Genomic DNA, 18,247 nt, shown 5'->3' on the forward strand with positions numbered 1-18,247 from the left:
CCTCCAAATTTCCTACCCACCCACTGGCCTCTGCCCTATCCCACATGTCTATGCCCAGAAAACTGCTGATCTACTTTTTTTTTTTAAATTTTTTTGAGAAGGAGTCTCGCTCTGTTGCCCAGGCTGGAGTGCAGTGCAAGCTCCACCTCCCGGGTTCACGCCATTCTCCTGCCTCAGCCTCCTGAGTAGCTGGGACTACAGGCGCCCGCCACCACGCCCAGCTAATTTTTTGTATTTTTAGTAGAGACAGGGTTTCACTGTGTTAGCCAGGATGGTCTCGATCTCCTGACCTTGTGATCCGCCCGCCTTGGCCTCCCAAAGTGCTGGGATTACAGGCGTGAGCCACTGCACCCAGCCTGATCTACTTTCTGTCACTATACATTAGTTTGCATTTCCTATAATTTTATATAAATAAAAATCACATAGTATGTACTACTTTTTGTCTGCCTTCTTTCACTTAGCATAATTATTTTGAGATTTATCTATGTTGCAGCATGTATCAATAGTTCATTCAATTTTTGTTGTTGAATAGTGTTCCATTGTGTTTAGAAGCATGTGGAAGCCAAAGGCAGAAAATCTTCCATCTATTTCAGTCGTCATCAGAGGTTGCCAAAAGGGCTTGTGTGAGGCTGAGCTGCTATCACTCCAAAGAGGGTGGGTCCTTGGTCCTGAAAGGTGACCAGTCCGTTTCTTGGCTACTCTCTTGAAATCCCACATGGTGCAAATGACAGGTACAAGGACTGAGTCCATTCCAGAGAGAGCCCTTCTTCCTTCTCAAATATTTATTGAGCACCTGTAATATGCCAGGCAGTGTTAGGCACTTGGGATACAGTGATGGACAAGATAGGCAAATTCCCTGCCTTTACAGAATTCATTCTAATTAGATGATTCAGGGTGATGATAATTACACTAGGGGACATGTCTGGTATCATGGGTGCCCATGGGTTTGCAACAGGCCTTTCTGAGGAAGCCACGTCCCCAGGCCATCGAAGGGAAGGGGATAAAGGGCCCGATGGGGTAGGTATCTGATAGAATGAAAAATTCTCTGTGAGAAGCACATTTGAAGAAGGCATGGGCTCTTGTCTTGTAGCTGAGATGGTCAACTGTGCGCTTTATCCTCACTGTTGCATGGTAGAGCATGATCTCTGGGAAATGGCTGTGCAGCCAGGAATTACATTTCTAGTTCCCATTGCAAGGAAGTAGAGCTTTCTGGCTAGAGACAGTCCATGAGTGGTAGTAGAACAATGTGTGTCCCTGTCAGTCTAAGGCAGTTCAGAAGCAGGTATTCTCCTCCCTCTCTTTCTCCTTCTGCCAGAAAAACAGTCTTTAAGGATGGCTAAGCCATGAGACCATGAGACAGAAGGAACTTGGGCCCTCCATATCCCTGCATGGAGGAAAATGACTCCTGGCCAGTAACACCTGAACTCTTATGTGAGCAAACAATATATTTCTATTATGCTATGGAAAATGTGAGGGTTGTTTTGTTATAGCAGCCTGTGTTACACTAACTGGTAAATGCCTGAAGAAACTTAAAACGAAACAGAAACATTGCACACAAGCATGATTTCCTAACCAAAAAACATATTTGTGTTTGTCCTTCTATTGAAAACCGAAGCTGGGAAAGGAAATTAGATTTAGGGCCTTGGGGCACTACCATGTTTATTATTATTATTATTTGCATGAGAATGAGAATCACTTTTTGGAAAAATAAAAATGAAAATTCTGTATGAAAAAAAAATCAGGAACACACTCATTGGGAGGCAAGGGAACAAAAGTTCCCAGAGGCAGGTCCTAGATCTGATCCTGGGGGAGGAGGCTCTGCCATCTCGCCTTCCAGGTCCACGATTCTACTGCGTTCTCAACAAGGATGAAATTTTAGTACATATTAATATCACTTTCCAAATTTATTGCTCTTGTGGAAAAAAAAATCATACCCTTTAGGGTTCTTAGGAGGAATCCTAAAGTGAAACTTCTTTGGAGATAACAGGTTTCACAGTTCTCTACTCAGTGATTGCTGGGCGAAGCAACAAATATGAAATCTGAGTAAAAAAAGAAATAACAAAGCTTCAGGGTTGCTTTATTCTACCACTGGCGTTAAACAAATAATGGACTAAGTTTATGTGAGGTTAGCTTTATGGGCAGTCATTTAATAACTGACAGAGCATCTTACTATGAGCCTGCTGATTTTCGAATGCCTGTTCTGGCCACTAGAACATGTGCTCATGAGATGATGTAGAGATGTGAACACTGTGTTTTATTTAAATACATGAGACTTTATTTCCATGTCTCCATTTTAGAAATTAGGATCTAGAAAACAGACACTGGAAGGAATTTACACCAAGGCACTCCAGAATCTTAAGATGCACAGAAATGAAATTTCAGTATTCCCAAGTGACTGGGCATCTACCCTCCAGAATAAAGCAGTGGACCCGTGGGGAAGTTGAGTAGACTATGGACCATAGTTTAGTGGAGTGGGTGGATAAAGGCACTGATGTCAGAAAGACCCAGCTGGACTGTTGGCTCTGGCGCTCAGAAGCTGGGTGAGTCTGGGTAAGTTCATCGCCATCTCTGAGCTTTAGTTTTCTCAACAGGACAAACAATACCAATCTCATGGGGTTGTTGAGGGGAATAAATTACAGAAAAGTTCTGGCCAACCTTTTTTGTAAAAAAGGATGTGGAGCTTAATATTCAGAAAACCTCACTAATTCAGGACAGCCCCACACCCTTGGCTAAGAGGGGAACAAACCCAGTATTTGTTAATCAGCTTTCCTCTACTAACGGCTGGGCACAAGGCATGTTGCTGTGGTGCTGAGCACCCATGGAAGCTTGAAACCAGGGAAACCAGCAGAGTGCCTGAGCCTCAAGTCTCCAAGCAGCACCTCTCACAGGAGTACCACAAGGAGACAAACGAAAGTGCCTTCTGGCCCCGCGCTCCATCTTTACATTTTGCTGCTGGGTTCCTGGGGGGAAAATGTCTATCTTCAGCCTAAGCAAGCCATTTACCTTTCCTTTTCACAGGTCAGTTTATTAGAAGGCAGGGGTCCATGTGCTTTCAGGTCCGTAGTGCTACTGCTCTGTCCCACTCCTTCAGGTCTATTTGCTGATGAATGTTTCTGTGCATGCTCTCTCTCTTCTCTTTCTCTCTTTCTCTCCCTCTCTCTCTCTCACACATACTCAAGTTTCCTGTGTTTCCTTGGCAATCTCCTCTCAAAGTTGTTATTCTCAGCATGTGAAGAACAGCTGTAGGGCGCCCTGGCTCCAAGCTGACAGCAGCCTATCCAGGCCTGGCTGATGGGCAGCTGGTGCGATGGCGGAGAAGCCATGTGGCAGATACCCTTGGTTTCATCACTTTCACGGTTCCCCCAGGAGCTCCCACACCTTTGTCTTGCTCTAAAACACAGAGATTCATCTGTGATTTGGGAGGAGGGCTGATGAATCCAATGGATCTCAAACACACAGCATTTCAAAGCTGAAAAAGCAATTCCCCCTCTTCTAATAAGAACGGCTGGAGAGTGGGCGCTGAGTGTACCTCCAGATCTTCTGTTGGGATGTTTACTGCTAGTGTTTAATAAATTGTTCCTATAAACCCCAAACTCATGCATGTTAGCATTCTAAAAGACAGCAGCTGAAGAGGCATAAGGATGTTTATTAATAGTAATTTCAGTAGCTGAAAGGATGTTAGTAGTGAAGTGGCATTTATGATCAAGGCAGCCTGTAATACATCCCTCATATTAGCACATTAAACTGCCATCTTGTGTGCTGCAGAGCAGGTGGAAAGAGGAAACTAGGAAGCAGAGGAAATTAGGAAGAAAACCCACTCAAAACTATTCCCCAAGGCTCTGATTGTAAGACAAACTCCCAGTCTATTAAGAGCCTAACAGTATCTAATTAATTATCTCAAATCACCAGTGCTTATTAGCAAAGGGTCTGACCCCTAGTTAGGGTTCAATTCATGTTAACTGACATGGATGAACTGTTCTGACACTCCCATGTGGCATTCAGTGTTCCCAAATCAGCACTTTACAAGGTGTGGTCCAGGACAGAGCTTCTGAAACTTCCCCCAGAGTCAGAATATGCAGAAACCTTGTTAAAATGGATTGCTGGGACCCACCCTCAGGGATTCTAATTCAGTTGGTCTGAAATGGGGTCACTGATTCTGCATTTCTTTCTTTCTTTCTTTTTGAGACAGAGTTTTACTCTGTCACCTTGGCTGGAGTGCGGTGGCGCCATCTCAGCTCACTGCAACCTCTGCCTCCCGGGTTCAAGTGATTCTGCTGCCTCAGCCTCCCAAGCAGCTGGGATTACATGCGCATACCACCATACCCAGCTAATTTTTTGTATTTTTAGTAGAGATAGGGTTTCACCATGTTGGCCAGGCTGGTCTCGAACTCCTGACCTCAAGAGATCCACCTGCCTTGGCCTCCCAAAGTGCTGGTATTACAGGCGTGAGCCACCGTGGCCAGCTGATTCTGCATTTCCAGCCAGCCTTCAGGTGATGCTGAAGCTGCTAGTTCACAGAGCACACGTTGAGCAGCTCTGGTCTGTAGGACCTTCTCTCCTGGGATGCTCATGAGCATTACCAGGTGGGGTGGTGGGAGTCCTACAGTTTTTTTTTGTTGTTTTTGAGATAGAGGTTTGCTCTTGTTGCCCAGGCTGGAGTGCAATGGCAAGATCTTGGCTCACCACAGCCTCTGCCTCCCAGATTTCAAGCAATTCTCCTCCCTCGGCCTCCCAAGTAGCTGGGATTACAGGCATGCACCACCACGCCAGGCTAATTTTGTATTTTTAGTAGAGACGGGGTTTCTCCATGTTGGTCAGGCTGGTCTCGAACTCCTGACCTCAGGTGATCCGCCCGCCTTGGTCTCCCAAAGTGCTGAGATTATAGGCGTGAGCTACCATGCCGGTCTGGAGTCCTGTAGTCATATAGAGTGGCAAACAAGGGGCAGGCTACGTTAACCAGGGGCTTTGGGGAAGTTAGGACCCACAGGCCAAATCCAGCTGTTTTTGTATTGGCCTTGAGCTGAGGATGGTTTTTACATTTTTAAAATGATTTAAAAGACTCAGAGAAAAAATTTTGTGACATGTGAAAATTACATGAAATTCAAATTTTAGGGTCCATAAATAAAGTTTTCCTGGAGCACACACACATCCATTTGTTTATCTGTTGTCAATGGCTCCTTTCACTCTACAACAACAGAGTTGAGTGGAAAGACCATATGCCCCCAAAAGCTGAAAATAGTTACTACCTGGCTCTGTGCAGAAAATATTTACAGATCCTTAGCCTAAAAAGAATCAAGCAAAAGTTCTGAAATTTTTCAAAATCAATCTTAATATCCCCAGAGCATTATACATTTCCTATAGACACACACAGTATATTTTTTTCTGTTCATATGTGTCTGTAAAATCCCCTTTTCATGGAACTTCTAAGGTGGGGTTAGTGTTTTCTGGAACATAGTTTATTTTTAATTTTTTATTTTTAAGATGGAGTCTTGCTCTGTCACCCGGGTGGGAGTGCGGTGGCACAATCTTGGCTCACTGCAACCTCCACCTCCCGGGTTCAAGTGCAACCTCAGCCTCCCGAGTAACTGGGAGTACAGGCATGCGCACCATGCCTGGCTAGTTTTGTATTTTTAGTAGAGATGGGGTTTCACTATGTTGGCCAGGCTGGTCTCGAACTCCTGACCTCAAGTGATCCACCTGCCTCGACCTCCCAAAGTGCTGGGATTACAGGCGTGAGCCACCGCGCCGGACTTCTGGAACATATTTTAAAACAATGCATGAAGTAAAATACAAGATGTAAAAACCAATTTGCCTTTGATCAACTATTCCTATAGGGTTTTAGGACTGCAAATCAGATTTAATCTATATGATTGATTGCAAGGTTATAGGGTGCCCTTGTGGCCCTCAAAACAATTTCTAACTTCTGCAACCAGCTGCGGACAAATGTTCCCAGCCCCAGTAGTAGTGGTGGGAGACAGAAACATCTGAGACAGATGTTTAATATCAGAAACGGAAACATCTGAGGGTCTGTCACTGTCAAGATACTTGCTTCAAGGTGGGCAGGCTGCAGTTATTCTTTAGTGTCAAGGGTAATTTGAAAAGCTCTTTATTCTTTAATGCTACTCATAAGTCTATCTGAAACCCTCATGACATGGGGGGCAAATGGACTCCACAGAAAACTGTTCTTCCCTGTCAAGGGGCTTACTTAGTTAGGTGCCTTAGGGTAAAAATGCTTTCCTGCTGAAGACTCTGAACTGAAATATGAGTTTAGGGCCCACGAAGAGAGGTGAGTGTGGATAGAGCAGGGTGTGCTTTTTGATATACAAGATGAATAGAGACACAGCTATTATGCTGGGGACATGGGTCATTAGTCCAAGTGCCAAAGGACAGGAATGTCTCAGGAAAGGTATAAGGAAAGTGTACCCTGATCTAATATATTTCTTTCTGTTCCTCTTTTAATAAATAAACCAAACTAACAAATATGTATAAATCAACACCCATCAGCTGAATTATCACAGAGGGCCGAAACCTACATCTTGATGTCTCGCCACACTGTTCATCATTTGTATGAAGCTTCTGCAGGACAGATCCTTCTCTTCCTGTAGACCCTGCCTGTTTTCTGGTGGAGATACACCTTCAAATTCAACAAAAGTTTATGAAAACTCACTGTATTCAACAAAGCCCAAAGAAGAACAAAAGGATTTTATAAACCAAGTGGGACAACTCTCCTTATCTATTAATAATAATCATATTAACTAACACTTATGGAGGGTTTGCTCTTGTTGGGCACTATTTTAAGTGCTTTTCATATAATATATACCTTTACAGAAACTTTCAGTGACACACGGTGTGCATACTATTAGTATCCCCACGTTGAGATTATGAAGCAGGCTTAGTGGTAACTATTAAGATTAGGCTAAATGTTAGATCAAGAGTTTGGGTCATTTAAAAAATATATTTTCAAAGCGTATTTATTCTCAAAGCAAAGTGTATGGCTATTTCATGTTTTAATTAAAAACTGGAGACTACTGGCCGGGCATGGTGGCTCACGCCTGTAATCCCAGCACTTTGGGAGGCCGAGGCAGGCGAATCACAAGGTCAAGAGATGGAGACCATCCTGGCCAACATGGCGAAACCCCGTTTCTACTAAAAATACAAAAATTAGCTGGGTGTGGTGGCTTGCGCCTGTAGTCCCAGGTACTCGGGAGGCTGAGGCAGGAGAAGCCTCGTACCTGGGAGGCGGAGGTTGCAGTGAGCCAAGATCGCGCTACTGCACTCCAGCCTGGTGACAGAGCGAGACTCTGTCTCAAAACAAACCAACCAACAAACAAAAAACCTGGAGACTATTTTTAGTTTCATTTATATATTGGAAAACAACACAGAGTGATTTGACAGGTACATCTCAGTAAATCCCAGTTTTCATTATTGTTTATCATCTCTACCTATATTTTAAATCACTGGTTCTTCCACACCCCCACCCGCACCTTTATTCTTATTTCTTTTTTCTTCCTAAGATGTGTTATTGTGTTGTTCCTTTTATATCTTCTTGAATTCACAAATGACTCATTTACTTGGCATTTTTCTTGTTTTGGGTATAATATACTTATTGCTATAAATTGTCCTCTATGTGTTACTGTGGCTGAATCTTACAGGCTTTGTCATATAGTATGTTCTTCGTTATTTATTTCTATATAGTTTTAAATTTCAGTTTTAATTTCCTCTCTAATGCAAGAGTTATTTGAAAATGTGATGTTAAGATTTAAATATTAGAGTTTTTTTTGTAATCTCTAGTTTTATTTTCACTATGTTGAAAGTGGCCCATATGATTTTTACTTTGTGGAATTTGTTGAGATTTCCTTTGTGCCCTAACACATGGCCAATGGCTGTGAATGTTTAATTTGTGTCTGAAAAGAAAGTCCATTCTGTCTTTGACTCTAACTACCTACCTATTGATATCAAATCAAGCAGAAAAGGAAGGTTAATGTTTTCAAACTCTCTAAATTCGCTAGTCAATTTGACCTATTGATTTCTGAAAGGGGTGTGTTCAGGTCTTCAACAGTGAGTTCGCTCCATCAATTTCTTCTATTTCAGCCCATTTTTACTCTTTACATTTTGCAGCTGTGTTGTCATGTTTATAGGTCCATGATTGCTACCTTTTCATAGTGCATTATTGCTTTTATCAATATTGAAGATAAGTATTGCTACCATAACCCTGTTCCACTATGTTATTCATGTTGCACAACCTTGGTCAAACTCAATCCAATCAAATACTCATTTCTCTTAGCCTTATGTCTCTCATCTTCATCAAACAAACCAAAACAACAGCAACGACATCAAACTAGTGCATCTAAGCATCTAAGTCATGAGTTAATGTGCTCTCATTTGGTTCACAGTAGCCACCTTTTTTTCTCTGGGTTTCTATTCTTGCTCTCCAGAAAGAGCCAGTACTTGGATTTGTTTGGAGACTAATAATCTCTTTCCCTGACTGTAATGGCATGGGAATATGATCAAAAATGGGTTTGGTGTTATTATTTTCACTGGATGAAATTTCTTGAAGAGAATGCAACCGTAAGATGCAAAGCACTTATTCTAAGGGAATAGTTAAGCACAGTGACTGCTGCTGGGACAACTCCCTAAGTCCCCTCATTGAAGGGGTGAGTGAAACTGGTGGAGAGGTGATTCCTTCCATTTTCTGAATCATCAGAATTTGCCCCAGGTTTGAAGCAGCCTTTCCCTGTTAGGCAAAATCAGCCGCATCTATTCTAACATTCTATGCCACACAACTGTTAGTTGTCAAAACACTCTTCATAATAATAGTTATTTGTCAAGAACTTGCAATGTGATAGGAATCAAACTAAGAACTTTATATAAAACTAGGGGGATTATATAGAAACCCCCAAACCTTTGGTACTCCAAATGTGTTCCCCAGACCAGCATCAGCCTCACCTGGGAGCTTGTTAGAAGTTCCACCCCAGACTTACTGGATTGGATCACTTACCGAACAACATATCAAGCACTAAGTTTGAGAAGTGCCGCCCTAAATCACATTATCTCCATATTAGGCTGGTAGGTGTGACAGGTGGAGTTCCCACCTTGGGGGTGACTCTGTGCCTGTGCTCCACTCTTGACCACGCGATGTTATTTTAACCTCGCCAATTCACATGTCCTACAGACTCCCAACATCATTTACTTCCCAAGCTGACTGAAAGCTCCACGGGGCCATGGGTTCTGAGTCTCCTAATGGTGCCCGGCACTGGAGGGTGGACGAAATGACTGATTTCCATGAGATAAATTCTTGTATTCAGAAACAAAGAGAAGACAATTATTAGAAAAAGCACACTGACGATGGTCTGTCTCTCCCAAATAACAGGGTTTGTGAAGTCTTGTTCTATAAGATAGAGGAAGAAGAGACTGAGGATTTTGCACACTGGAGACTCTGTGGATGGTACTGATAAATTATTCTTCTTCCTCTGCAAATAATTAAAGCTTATGTCTTAAGGCAAACTAAGGACCAGAGCAAAAAGTACTTTCAGCAGATAACATGTTGTAAGTTTCTGTTTACATTTCTATCACTAAGAATGGACACTTCATAAATCTGCCATGTTCATAGTTGTAAATTTTCTAAAGCATGGGATGGACTTGGCTCCTTGTTATTGTATTTTTGAATATTCCTGTGCATGAAATTCAATCTCCTCTTTTCATAGCAGGAAATACTGGTTTTAAACTACTTCCTAGTTAAATCAAAAGATTATATTTCAAATATGATGAACACATGTCTTGTGAATGAATTGATATACCATCTTGCATCTATTTTACACCCATTGTCTGGATAACAGATGAGTCACAATGGCTCATAACAGGGCCTCTTAGTGAGCCGAGATCGCGCCACTGCACTCCAGTCTGGGCAACAGAGCGAGACTCCGTCAAAAAAAAAAAAAATCATAGTCTGAGATCTCCTTGCCTCAAAATCTTTTTTAGTTGCTTGCTAAAATTCAGATTCCCAGTTACATTACCTGTGGAAGGCAATCTGTGGAGGTCGGGCTAGCATCTGCATTTTCAACGACAACCACAGGTCCTTCTTATGCTCCCCCAGAGTGGAAGGATCCATGTGTAGCATGACTTAGGGCTGAAGGTCTTTGCAAGGATCCAGTGGGAAACTCTGGTAGCCTTACGATAAACTATCCAAAAACACAAGAACGTGGTTCCCCAGCATTGAGGGGGCCATCTTGATCTGAGGGGGTGGTCCCTTTTCCTTTCCACCATGTTGTTTTCAATATTTGATGACATAGTATGTGTTAAACACCATTAATATGCTTCTTATAGGAGAATTTGGCTGAAGAACAATCTCAAGCGACAAGTACTTTAACCAGCCCACAGAATTGTCACCCTCTCCCACAGTGTCTCTGAGAAGAGGCACTAGAGTTAAAGCCCAATTCCTTTCAAGCTTGGCTAATCTATTTCCCAGAACATTCCACCCCATACCATTCCTAAATGGGATTCTATATCTGTATGTCTGGATATAAATAGACACAGTCTTGATCTGGTTTCTTCTGAGAAGGGAAGTCTGGCTTCCCTGATATGCCCCTTCCCTGGGCTAGTCCAGGATTAGTGACAGCATCGTGAAAAGTGGCCTCTGCTTGGGTTTTGCATTTTAGGGTGCTGGGTCTGGGGAGGCCTGGCATTGAAATGCAGCCAGCATTGGCATTTCTTAGTTGTAACAGGGCATCCAGCCACAACCAACACTGATTATGCCTAAATCTCTCTTTTTCGAAAATGCCAATGTTTCTTTTGTCTGTTTTGCAAATGTGGCTAAATGGGTATTTAGCCCTGTGTTTTGTATTACGCAACAGTTCCTGATTGTTTACTTAGGAGCCAAAGCACAGTGGCCTCACTGAGGAGGAGAGAGAGAAGAGGGGCCCCAATCTTGTCTCATTGCTTGTTCATAGTTAAACAAACCACGGTAACAGGTTCATTCATTTAATCAATATTTACAGAGTGCTACTGTTAGTGCAGCCGCATCCAGCCCGAAGCTGGAGTGGATAACCGCCCCTGAGGGATGGTTCTAGGAGCTCTCACAAGAAACCTTTGCGTTTGGGTCTCTTCCTTCCGCTTCCTAGGACAGAACTGATGAAAATGTATTGTGAGGTACACAGCTCGGTTCTTGGGAGATGAGTAATCTTCTGTGGGGCTAACACTTGGCCACAATAAAAGAAAGTCTTGTTATGCCCTAAACAAAATGATTCCTCTCAGGAGTGCGTGAACAGACAGAATCTCAGACCAAACAGAAAGACCCCACTCCCACCATTCTCATGAAAACCAAACTATTTCTGTGCTGCTATGACCACACCAACACCTGGAAGGAAGCTGGTGTGTATTCAGGCTTAGTAACAGTTTTGCCTTCAGCAGTCGATGTTATTGGGGACCTGCTCAGCTCCCTTAGGGGTTCTTTGTGGTCATCTCCGTGTTTCTGTGCCTGTGACCCTCTTTGTAAGAACACCCCAGGGTTGGCCCAGTGCGGTGGCTCACGCCTGTAATCCCAGCACTTTGGGAGGCCGAGGCGGGCGGATCATGAGGTCAGGAGATCGAGACCATCCTGGCTAAGCCACTGAAACCCCGTCTCTACTAAAAATACAAAAAAATTAGCCGGGTGTGGTGGTGGGCGCCTGTAGTCCCAGCTACTCAGGAGGCTGAGGCAGGAGAATGGCATGAACCTGGGAGGCGGAGCTTGCAGTGAGCTGAGACTGTGCCACTGCACTCCAGCCTGGGCGACAGAGCGAGACTCTGTCTCAAAAAAAAAAAAAAAAAAAAGAGCACCCCAGGGTTGCTTTGCCTGATCCACTGAGAGTGGCAGCAATTACCTGGGAGCTTTTGACCCACTATTCCCCCCCACCGCCCACACCCAGGGCAGGCCCCTAGCTAATAACTGACTGGCAGAGGAGGACAAAAAACTAGCTCCTGTACTGCTTCTGTGCCTTAAGGTGAGACAAACCATAAGGTGTAGTGTAGACTCCAAAGATTCTCTCAGGACCATGGCAAAGTTGGGGCCCTGCCAGCAGGTGTTCCTTGGCTTGGCTTCCTTCTGTCCCCACTGTCCTTCTCCAAACTCCCTTTCTGGTTTCTCCTGCGAGCACTGCCTTAATAAATCACTATCACATAAATCCCTGTCTAAGGGTCTGCTTCTGAGGAATCCATCCGAAGGCAACTTCCACTTGTTTATGAGCTATTTTTTTTTAATCACATATGGATAACTGGATGCCATGTACTTAGAGGAATCAGCAAACCACTGAATCAGGAAAAGAGGGGAAAAAGAACAAAAATTCTCTGTATTCTCAGCTTGGCTGAACTCACTTGGATTTGAAGACTCCACATTCAAAATATCACAGAATGGCTAGAACTTGAGGGTTACTGGGTGTCATTTGTCACAGGAGGAAGGGAAGCTCAGAAAGGTGGAGTAATTTGAAACTACAGAGTCATGCAGAGCCTGAATCTTTAAGTCCCAATCTAGGGCTCACCTTAAGGTATCCTTGAAATGGCAAACATCAAAATAGTGGAGAGGAAGGGACTTGTCTGTGCTAGTTGAGAATGTTTTTAGAATATATAAAAATAACAGGACTAAGGCCAATGTAGCCTGTCTTTTTCCTACTGTTAATTTCAGACAATTGCTATTTTTATATTTCATGATATCATCCTTCCATAGCAAAACTAAAACTCTACTTTTTTCTGACTTAGATCTTCTCTGGTGGGTGCTGGTCTTGGTATAGAAGGCTTTCTCTCCTGAATTAAAAGCAGGCATATGAGCTGTATGGTATTTATCAAAGAATCAGTGGTGTTTGTGTTGCTAAACTCATTGTGTTTTGGCACTTTGTGTTATTTTTTACTGCCTTCTGGAGAAAAGATGAACAGTTTGGCAGGTAAATAATGCTGATCAACATAATTTGTTTTCCTAGAAAAAGTACTTATGGTGAAGACAACTCTGGCCAGGGTCCCCATATCCTGAACTCATTATCCTTGTGAATAGTTTTTCCAAAACCCTGGGCCTCTTATGTTTTCTTCACAATTTAGGCATAAATGCACACTACGTTGTTAATTCACTAAGTCTTTTTAAAATCATTGATTTTAACGCACCTTTCAAACCCAGCCTCATTCTAAGTAATTATACATAAAATCAGAAATGTTATGGCTAATTATGTTTGTTTAATATACATTAGATACACAATTACTAAAATATATATTGCAAATTTCATCTATCATCCTCCTAAGCTCATTTCGCCAGCCACTGAAGGTATATGTGCTATACTGGGGAATTCATTGCTATAGATAAGGGGATGGATCACACACCCACATTCTTGCCTATGTTTCCATATGTCTGACCCATGTAGAGGGTGCAAACCTAGGCAAGGGAAGCTTGGCAAAGAGAGGCTCTGAGTTTGAGCAAGGTCTAGGGTGTGGTGGCTCAGGGAATAGAAGTGGAATATTTAGGGTGTGTGTAGGTACCTTTATCCTGGGATCTGAAGCCCACAGAACAAGTGATTTCCTGAATCACAGGTTCATACTCATTCATTTGTAGTTACCTTAAAGCTGGGAGGAGAACAGTTTGGTCTAGGGCTTTGAAATCCCATTATACTAAAAATGATTGAGGGTATGAGGGTATTTAGCTTGGAGAAAAGAAGACAGAGCATGACTCTGGTTACTGCAAGGAATAGATACTAGACTGGTTCAATGTTAGCCATTAAATTGTAATTTAACTTAAAATTCATTGACATGAACGTATATTAGTTGTAATCTGTACCCAAGAGGTGGTTAGTAAACAGTCATGGTACCCTAAGCAGAGATACAGACTTCTAGGATAGGCAGTTAGCATTTGAAAGAGTTATATCAGGAGCTCACATTTCTGAGATAGCTACTATGAGTGCTTCAACTCCCTTTGCCTGTGATCTATGGAATGGTTTACTAATTAACCTAATGGATGTTAGGAATAATTTTTTATTGGTGGAATGAATGTCCAAAATATAAAAATTGGCTAGAAATACTGTAAATGTACTACCATCCCACATAATATAAGCCAGATGTGTGTGTGTGTGTGTGTGTGTGTGTGTGTGTGTGTAGTGAGTCTGAGTATGCCATTAACCTAAGGCTTACATTTGCTCCTTGATTCTGTCATGGTTACGGGAGTTTCCTGACCGGTTCTCATGGGTTTCCTGACCGGTTCTCATGGGTTTCCTGACCGGTTCTCATGGGTTTCCTGACCGGTTCTCATGGGTAGGGCTTGTTAAAACTCAGATTGCTGATGTAGTAAGTGGTTCTGGGTCTAGCAATTTGCATTTCTAAGATTCTCATTCTCTGATGCTGCTGCTGGTGGTGGTTCAGGGAATGCACTTTAAAAACCACTTTTTTTATTTGTTTGTTTTAATCTGATCTGACTGCAAGGTCACCTGAATCCTGCCACTAGAATATTATGCAAGGTGCTGATTGGAATGCCCAAGTGAACAGGAAATGGGTGCTTCATTGTGTTTATAGAACAAGTTTTCCAACTAGTACTGTGTCTGCTTGCTAAGAAATATTTTGGTGAGGGAAGAATCCATCCTGAGGCTTGTGTTCCTTAAGTATAATACCTAGTTTCAATGTCATGAGGGAGGAGACCTATGAACTTCACCTATTTTAACTACGTCTACTAAAATAATTACTGAGAATTACCAAATTGGCAGAGGAAAATTTGCAACAGACTCTAAGGAATAAAACTGTCAGCACTGGGAGGAAGTGGCAGAAGAACTTTCTAAGAGATCTATCCAAAGTCTGGGTTACAGGACTCGGAAAAACTGAGTTCCCTATTTCAGGGAAAGGCTGACCAACCAGCTGGTAGCCTTGATGGACATGATTCATTTATAAGATGGGACACTGGATCAGGTGATGTGCAAATTCTCTTCCAAACTTGAGGTTTCTGGCTCTATGAAGAAGTCCAAGGTGTATGTATAGTGTTGATGACACAAACCCAGATCCCTTCATAAGAATAGGTTCTGGCTGGGCACAGCGGCTCATACCTATAATCCTAGCATTTTGGGAGGTCAAGGCAGAAGGATTGCTTGAGGCCATGAGTTTGAGACCAGCCTGGGCAACATTGCCAGACCCATCTCTACAAAAAATTTAGAAGTTAGCCGGCATGGCAGTGTGCACCTGCAGTCCCAGACACTTGGGCAGCTGAAGTGGGAGGATGGCTTAAGCCCAGGAGTTAGAGGCTACAGTGAGCTATGATCACATCATAGCACACCAGCCTGGGCAAGAGAATGAGACTCTGTCTCAAAAAAAATAAAAATAAAAATAAAAAAAGTCCTGATTAGCTGGTCCTTTAAAATGGTTCCTAGAATCTAATTTCACCCACAAGACTGTCATAGAGATTAGAATGCTGATGGACCTAATTCTTTCTATCCTCCCATCCTTTTTGGAAAAGGTTTACCATGCTGGAAGAAACACCATCTGCTCCTCAGTATTACAGGATCCACTGTGGAAACAAGACAGACATTTCCTAAGCCAGCAAACTCCCAGGAAGGGGCTGACTCACTTGCAAATTCTGCTTCCATGGAGGTGACAGAAACAAAAATGCCAACCTAATTGTTATTCCTCAGATTAATCTGATCATCTCATATCAAAAAACATGGGCATTCACCTTGGACTTCATCATTATTATCGCCTCTGCCGAATATATATATATATTCTGCCATACTCTGCCATATATATATCTTTGTATATGTATAGCCTTAGATAACAGTTCTGCTATGTCCCTCTTTGAAGAAACCAGGACCTATGAACAGAATCCCACTCTGAACAAACCTACTATATACCAACCTACTAAGCAGTTAAACTCTCTGGAAAATTATTTGCTCTAGAAGTGAATTCACTGCAGGGTTTCTTTAAATAGCAAAGCTACTAGCTTATATTCTAGACTTCTATAGATCATTATGGGAGTACTTGACACTGAGAGGGGTAACAAAAAATAGAAAAAGGTCCCTGGCCAAAGTGTCAGGAGTCCCACTTGATGGCAGAACAGCTCCACATGATGATAAAGTGTCTCTGAAGTGATTGTGGGAGTCAATGATGGCAGAAGACTGATTGGTAAAATTGGATTTACCCAAATATCTAATTGCTTAAGGCAAGTAACTGTGACTGTAACTACCCTAGTGTGTAAATTTGACTCCTCCAGTTACTCAGTTTGGCATTCCCTGTCATTATCATGGAGTGGATTTAAAAGGCACTTGGATTAGACCTTGTGGGCAAAGGGCCTGGAGATTTTTGTAAGCCACACAGAGCGCATGTTCTGAGAACATCGGGAGAAGGAAGCATTTTGTGGCCAAATGCTAAGATGTTGTTGCTGGATCAGTCTCCACTCAGGATGAGTTTTCTAGGTTCACTTCTATCACTAAATCCATGTTTGATCATGGATAGTTTTTAAGGTACCCTTTCAAAAAGTTAAAAACATGAGTCTCATAAAAATATAGAAGGAGTATGTGATGAAGATTTATTAACTCATTAATGAGAGAGCCAACAAGATGGTAAAACTGGTTCAAAGAGAATTCATACATAATACTGGAATAAGATTACTAACTGAAATACAAAGCTGGTTAATCTCTTACAGAACAATAAAAGTGTCACCTTTGCAGTTGTTTTTTCTATCACACAGGAATCATTTAAATTTCCATGACACGAGAATCTCTAAATTAAGAAAGATGTAACTTCACAGAGTCTGGACCCTGATCAAAAGTTAATAGTACGTCAAAGAAAGAGAATGGGATAACCCTTGAGTGGGTCCATTAGATGACCAGTATGTCAAATGGAAGATGGGCATCCATCATTTTGCTTTATTTCCAAGTTATGCATAATTTTTCTGAATAATACAAACAGGTAAGGTTTTCCTTGGGCACTATTCTATGAAATTTGCTGGCAGCTAGCAGGTGAACTTTTTTTTTTTTCTTTTTGAGACAGAGTCTCACTCTGTTGCCCAGGTTGGAGTGTAGTGGCATGACCTTGGCTCACTGCAACTTCTGCCTCCTGGGTTCACGCAATTCTCCTGCCTCAGCCTCCTGAGTAGCTGGGACTACAGGTGCATGCCACCATGCTGGCTAATTTTTTTGTTTTGTTTTGTTTTTGAGACGGAGTTTGGCTCTTGTTGCCCAGGCTGGAGTGCAATGGCGCAATCTCGGCTCACCGCAACCTCTGCCTCCTGGGTTCAAGCGATTCTCCTGCCTCAGCCTCCCGAGAGCTGGGATTACAGACATGCACCACCATGTCCAGCTAATTTTGTATTTTTAGTAGAGACGGGGTTTCTCCATGTTGGTCGGGCTGGTCTCGAACTCCCAACCTCAGGTGATCCACCTGCCTCGGCCTCCCAAAGTGCTGGGACAGGCGTGAGCCATCGCATCTGGCCCATGCTGGCTAATTTTTGTATTTTTAGTAGAGACAGGGTTTCACCATGTTGGCCTGGCTTGTCTCGAATTCCTGAACTCGAGTGATCCACCTGCCTCAACTTCCCAAAGTGTTGAGATTACAGGCATGAGCCACTGCACCTGGCCAGGTGAACGTCTTTTTGCTTCGGAAGGCTAAATAAATATTTATTCTTTCTCCAAGTCTTCTCAGTGAAGAATTGTTTTTTTCCTTTTTTAAATCATATGCCCATAGTTCTCAAATCTGGAGGGGCGCATTTAAATCTCCTGGGGAGCTTTAAGAAAATCTTGATGCCCCAGTGACACCCCAGACCAATTCAATCAGAATCTGAGAATGAATCCCAGGATGCAATATATTTAAAGCTCCCCAGTGACTTTAATGTGCAGCCAAGATTGGGAACCAATGTACTATTTAGAATCAATATACATGTGTATGCCTGCATATACATAAATTTATTTGTTAAAGAATCGGATATACACATTATTATCCTGTTTTTTATAGTTAATTACATTATGAAAATTTTCATACATTAGACATTGCTCAAATGACATTTTTAATGACTGCATGATGTTCCCTCACATAATATATTAAGATTTATTTGGCTAATCTCCTGTTACTGGATGTTTAGAGTTGTTTTGCTTCCTCTCTCCTCTTCTTTCCCCATCCTTTCCTTTCCTTTCCATTCCCTTTCTTTTTGCCATTGTAAGTTAGGCTATCATGAACATACTTACACAAACATTGTATTTACATTTTGGATTATTTCCTTATAATAGATTCCCAGGAGTAGATTTACAGGTCAAAGAAAATAAATTAA

General features: G+C 42.3%; 1 protein-coding gene across 4 annotated transcripts in view; it reads right to left on the reverse strand.

Moving 5' to 3' along the window:
- SNAP25 (synaptosome associated protein 25) overlaps positions 1–18,247 on the reverse strand; it is an 88,440-nt gene that overhangs the window by 32,198 nt on the left and 37,995 nt on the right. Inside the window, exon 1 of one of the 4 annotated variants that reach the window (XM_058433271.1) lies at positions 1,935–1,956. The exons of the other annotated variants lie outside the window; for them this stretch is intronic. The gene's annotated coding sequence lies outside the window, so the exon portion shown is untranslated. Of the gene's footprint in view, positions 1–1,934; positions 1,957–18,247 lie in introns of those variants that run through there. 4 annotated transcript variants of the gene reach the window in all.

Source organism: Hylobates moloch, unplaced genomic scaffold (genome assembly GCF_009828535.3).
Source record: "Hylobates moloch isolate HMO894 unplaced genomic scaffold, HMol_V3 SCAFFOLD_21, whole genome shotgun sequence".
NCBI lineage: Eukaryota > Metazoa > Chordata > Mammalia > Primates > Hylobatidae > Hylobates > Hylobates moloch.